Consider the following 5,789-nt stretch of genomic DNA (forward strand, 5'->3'; position numbering starts at 1 on the left):
GGTGTAGGTCAAGTTCATCAAATTGTATCTGATTACTTTTTTTTCCCCTCTTCTTTGTTCTTCTGTTGAGCTCTGATCATTCAGTCATTGAAGCCAGGTCAAGTGGATATTATCTGCAAGTGTGGGTGTTCTTGTGCATGTGACCTCTCTTCTTATCAGCTGGATGCTTCACTCTACACTCTGGTCTTCTGTGGCTATGTCACTGACTCTAGGCCCAAGAGTCCCCAGGTCTTGCTACACTTCTGGTCAACGGGGTCTCCACCCGGGTTCAGAGGAGTCTATTGAATGTTGTAGGGCTTTACTTGCAGCTTCACGGCTGTCTTCCCCTCACTTTCCCTTATCAATTATGAACGTGGTCACCAATCAGTCGTTTATTCCCATTGAGTCTTAGTCTTGGAAGTGGGTTTTCATTGAGGGGACCCCACCACTTGCCTTGATGTCTCCTGGGCAAGCAACGTGCTTGTTCTTGTAGTAACAGTGAGTATGCCTATATTGTTTTATATCTTTCCTGTAGGTTTTTCTTTCAAGAAGTATCTTCTGTTCTTCTAGCTGCTCCAGGCTGGTCTGCTTGTCCTTTCAAGTGGAAATTCCCCATCTCTGAAGATCTGGATGTGGTTCAGGCTTCCACCTATATATAGTCATATGTAATGCAGAGGCTCCGCAAGAAACCTCCTTCACTGGGCAAGTTGTAGCCGCAGTTTAGGTATTCCAATCAGTTATAGGCAGAAGACAGACTTACAAGCTTTCTATGGTGATGTTTCTGGCTATTTCTTTCTCTCCCCCTCCAGTGTCTATTTTATAATATAATGCAAGGAAAACCAAGATTCAAAAGACAGCCAAACATATTAACATTATTCCCCTTTTTTCCCCATTCCAACCATGTCTCAATCTCTGTATCACACAGTGCTGTAGTTCCAAGGGTGTGCATACATCATTATTCAACTCTGTCCCACTTAGCTCTTGCAAACCTGGCTAATTGTTCTCCCATCTGCTTTGTTCTTCCATTCCCCTCTCCCTTCTTGCATATTGCACCATTCCCCTGCACCCAAACTATTCTGTGTCTATTCTCTGCCCTGTGCTCCACCTTTCCCTCCCTACCCTCACCCCCCCCACCCCCCCCACACACATCCCAGCAACAAGCAAAGAATCCACCCCCTTTGGTATGGGTTATTTTTCTTAGTCTTTTCTTAGTGGTCCTATGCAGTATTTATCCTTTTGTGACTGACTTATTTCAATCAACATAATGTCCTCAAGGTCCATCAGTGTTATGCAGTGGCTTGCAGCTTCCTTGTTATTTTTCAAGGTAGCATAGTGTGTATGTGCCACAGTTTGTTTATCCATTCTTCAGTTGATGGGCACTTTGGCTACCTCCATCTTTTGCTATTGTAAATATTGCTGCTATGAACATTGGCGTGCATATAGATTCTCGTGTTGTGGCTCATATTTCTTGTGGATAAATACCAAGTAAAGAAATTGCTGGATCATAAGGTATTTCTATTCGCAAAGTTCTGAGGAAGTGCCATATTGGTTTCTAGAGAGGTTGGACCATTTTGCAGTCCTACCAGTAATGCAAGAGTGTCCCAGTCTCTCCACATTTCCGCCAGCATTTATTGCCCTCTAGTTTTTTTTATCTTTGCTGTTGTTGGTTTGAGATGATATCTCATTGTTGTTTTGATTTGCATCTCTCAAATGGCTAGTGATTGTGAATATTTCTTCATAAGTTGGTTGCCTGCCTGGATGTCTTTCTTGGTGAAGTGTCTGTTCATATCATGTGCTCACTTTTTTAATTGTGTTATTTGTCTTTTTCTTGTAGCGATGTTGTAGTTTCCTATATATTTTAGAAATGAATCCCTTGTCTTATGTGTCATTGCAAAATATTTTTTTCTGTTCTGTGGCGAACAATTTCCTCTTGGTCCATGTACAGCTCCCTCATGGGCACAATTAAGCGTTCCAGAATACTCATACTTCATAATGTTGTCCATAGGTTGTCATGATCCACACAATCAAAATCCTTTGCATAGTCAATAAAGTAAACATAGAAATCTTTCAGTTATTCAGTCAAGATCCATCAGACATCAGCAATGATATCCCTTGTTCCAAAAACTCTTCTGAATCCGACTTGAACTTCTGGAATTTCTCTGGCAATGTATGCTTGCAGCCACTTCTGTGTTACATTCAGTAAAACTGTACTAGCATGGGGTATCAAAAATGTTGTCCAATGATTTCTGCATTCCTTTGGGTCACCTCTCTTTGTAATGGGCACAAATACGGATCTCTTCCAATCAGTCGGCCAGATTTCTTGACAGAGATGAGTGAGTGCCTCTGTGCCGCATTTCTTTCTTATAAGATTTCTATTTTTGTTCCATGAATTCCTGGTGCCTTGTTTTTTGCCAATTCCTTCAATGCATCTTGAACTTCTTCCTTCAGTCTCATTTGCTCTTGATCATATACTACCTCTTGAAATGGTTTAACATCAACCCTGTCCTTTTGGTATAGTGACTCTGTGTATTCCTTCCATCTTCTTTTGATGTTTTCTGCATCATACAATAATTTGCCCTGAGAATCCTTCAATAACTAAAGTCAAGTCTTGATTTTTTTCTTCAGTGCCTCTAACTTGAGAAATGCTGAACGTGTTCTTCCTTTTTGATTTTCTGACTCCAGATCTTTGCACTTTTTGTTATAATTTATAAAATTTGACTTTGTCTTCTCAAGTTGACTTTTGAAATTTTCTTTCAGATCTTGTACCTCCTCATTTCCTCCATTTGCTTTATCAACTGTATTCTGAAGAGCAAGTTTCAGTGTGTCTCCTGACATCCATTTTGATCATTTCCTTCTTTCTTGTCTTTTTAATGACTTTTTGCTTTCTTCCTCTATGATGTTCTTGATGTAATCCAACAATTCTGATCTTCTGTACTTACTGTTCAATGTATCACATCTGTTCTTCATATGATCTCTAAATTCAGATGGAACACACAAAAATCAAATTGACTACATCCATGGAAAGATATGATGGATGTGCTCCACATCATCAGCCAAAAGAAGGCCAGGGGCAGACTGTGCAACAGACCATCATTTGCTCATATGCAAATTCAAACTGAAGCCGATGAAAAAGAAAACCAGTCCACTATAGCCAAAATGTGACCTTGAATACATCCCACCTAAATTTAGAGACCATCCGATGAACAGATTTGATACATTAAACATTAAATACATATTGTTTATTTCATTTTAAAGTCTTTGCTACTTTCTTTTAGTACATTGATTTTAATATTGTTATATTAGATGCCAAAGAATCCATTCCTACATTAGTGATTTTGTATATAGTTTCTCAGGAGTTTCTGGAATGTTTGAAAATCCAACTTTGAAATTAACTTTCTCCTGTGTATTCTACTGTGCACACCAGTGAATAACAAATACTTATTATTATTGCTACTTTGTGTCATTGAGTTGTTATGGATTCATAGTGACCTTACGCACAACAGAATCAAATATTGCCCCATCCTGTACAAACTTCATAGTCATTGTAGGGCTTGAGTTTAATAGCTCCTGCCAACAAAACATCTTGTTGCAGGTGTTCTTCTTTTTTGCTGACACTGGTGTGGAGTTATAGGTTAATGTTCTAGATGCTAAACCATTTGAACTGCAAGGTTGGCATTTCAAACTCACCAGCTGTTTTTCAGAAATCCCTTACAGGTTCGTTATGGGTCAGAACTGACTCGACGACACTTGACAACAACAACCACATCAACAACACTTTACCAATAGATGTACATCTCCTGGGACTGGTTCCTCTTGATAATTTGTCCAAAGTGTGAGGGACACAGTCTTACCATCTTGTTTATTAAGAAGGATTCTGCCTGTACTTCTTCCAACACAGGTTTGTTTGTTTTTTTCTGACAGACTATGATTGTTTTTCTTTTTTTTTTTTTTTGAAGTTTTTGTTGTGAATTGAGTTCTAGTTTACATAGGAGAATATCAGTTTTACACTCATGGTTTCATTGCAATGATTACAATCTCCTCTGTGCAGCATCATTCAACAGTATTTGCTTCTATCCCCTCTGTTTTTGTTTGTTTTGTTTTGTTTTGGGGGGAGGATGTATACAAAAACACTCAGGAATATATAATATTTAAACAACCAAAGGGCACATTATGCAAGCCTGCCTCCTGGCTGCCAGCATTCAGTCTTTTTATTTCCATGAGTCTAGAATCCTCAGCTGCTCCCTCTCTCCATGTCCTCATCTCAGCCTCCATCTCTGGTGTTGCTGCTTCTCTGGATAAGGTTCCACATTCTGCTTCTGCTCTTCCCCTTGATGGTCGTAGAGTCCTCTGTTCCTGGACTGTAAGATTAATTACTCCCCTATTGTGTTACAGGACTTCAACCTTTATAGTTGTGAGAGTTTTAATTAGTTATGATAATAAATACTCACTATGGAATCATAAGAATCTTATCCTCATCTCTTTTCACCATACCTGTCCTTTAAGTTCTGTATACAGAGGGGATAGGATTGGTACTTGATATGAAGACTCCTTCCCTTTCAGTTAGTATTTTGAGCTATCACTTCCATAAGAATAGGTCAAGTTCATCAAATTGTAACAATTTACACTTGTTTCTTTTATCTTTTTTTTTCTTTTTTTTTTTTTAATCTTCCTCTAGTTGAGTTCTGGTCATCAAGTCACAAGGCTAGGTCAAATGAGTACTATCTGAATGTTTGGGTATTCTTGCGCATCTCCCCTCACTTTATATTAGCTGGATGCTTCACTCTCAGCTCTAGCCCTCCCTGGCTATGTCCTTGTCCATGGGCTTATGAGCCCCAAGGTCTCACCACATTTCGGACCAACCTTTTCTCTCTCTCATCTCCAGGTCAACAGGAGTCTGTGTAACATGGTCATACTCAGCCAATGTCTTCATTGCTGCCTTTCTCCTTTTTCCACTAACCAGTAGACCAACATGGTTGCCAGCAGGCTTAGATACAGTCTTGAAGGAGATTCTAGAATGTTTTTTAATATTCTCCTCTAACAGCATAAGTCAAAAGCATCAATTTGTGTGTGTTCATCTTTATCATTGTCCATTTCCACAAGCATATAAGGCTGTTGAAAATGCAATGGCTTGGGTCAGGTGCACATAATTCCTAAATCTGACATCTTGCTCTTGAGCACTTTCAAGAGGTCTTGTGCAGCAGATTTGACTTATGCAATACGTCATTGATTTCTTAACTGCTGTTTGATGAGTGTTAATGGTTGATCCAAGCAAAATGAAGTCTTTGATAATTTCAAACTTTTGTCCATTTAATATGATGTTGTTTATTTGTTCAGTGGTTATGATTTTTTGCTTTCTTTACATTGAGGTACAACCTATACTGAAGGCTGAGGTCTGTAACCTTAATCAGTAAGTATTTTAAGTCCTCTTTGCTTTCAGCAAGCAAGTTTGTATCATCTGCCTAATGCAAGTTGTTAATGATTCTTCCTACAAACCTGATGCCATGTTGTCCTTCATATAATCCAGGTTCTTAGTTTATTTGCTCAGTATACAGAATGAATAAGTATGGTGAAGAATATAATGATGGATCATAGCTTTCCTAATTTTAAACCATTCAATGTTTGTTGGGGACCAAAAGACTTACAGGCCTCATAAAACTTTAAGTCTGGGTCTAACCAGATAAAGTCTGCTCATCAACACAGCAGGGAAGGTAGCTTTCCCAAGGTCGCCTGATTCATAGTAAAGGACAGACTTGTAACTATGTAAAACAGCAATGACTTGCAGAACCACCCTATATATACTCTGAGATTTG

Source organism: Chrysochloris asiatica, unplaced genomic scaffold (genome assembly GCF_000296735.1).
Source record: "Chrysochloris asiatica unplaced genomic scaffold, ChrAsi1.0 scaffold00396, whole genome shotgun sequence".
NCBI classification, from domain to species: domain Eukaryota; kingdom Metazoa; phylum Chordata; class Mammalia; order Afrosoricida; family Chrysochloridae; genus Chrysochloris; species Chrysochloris asiatica.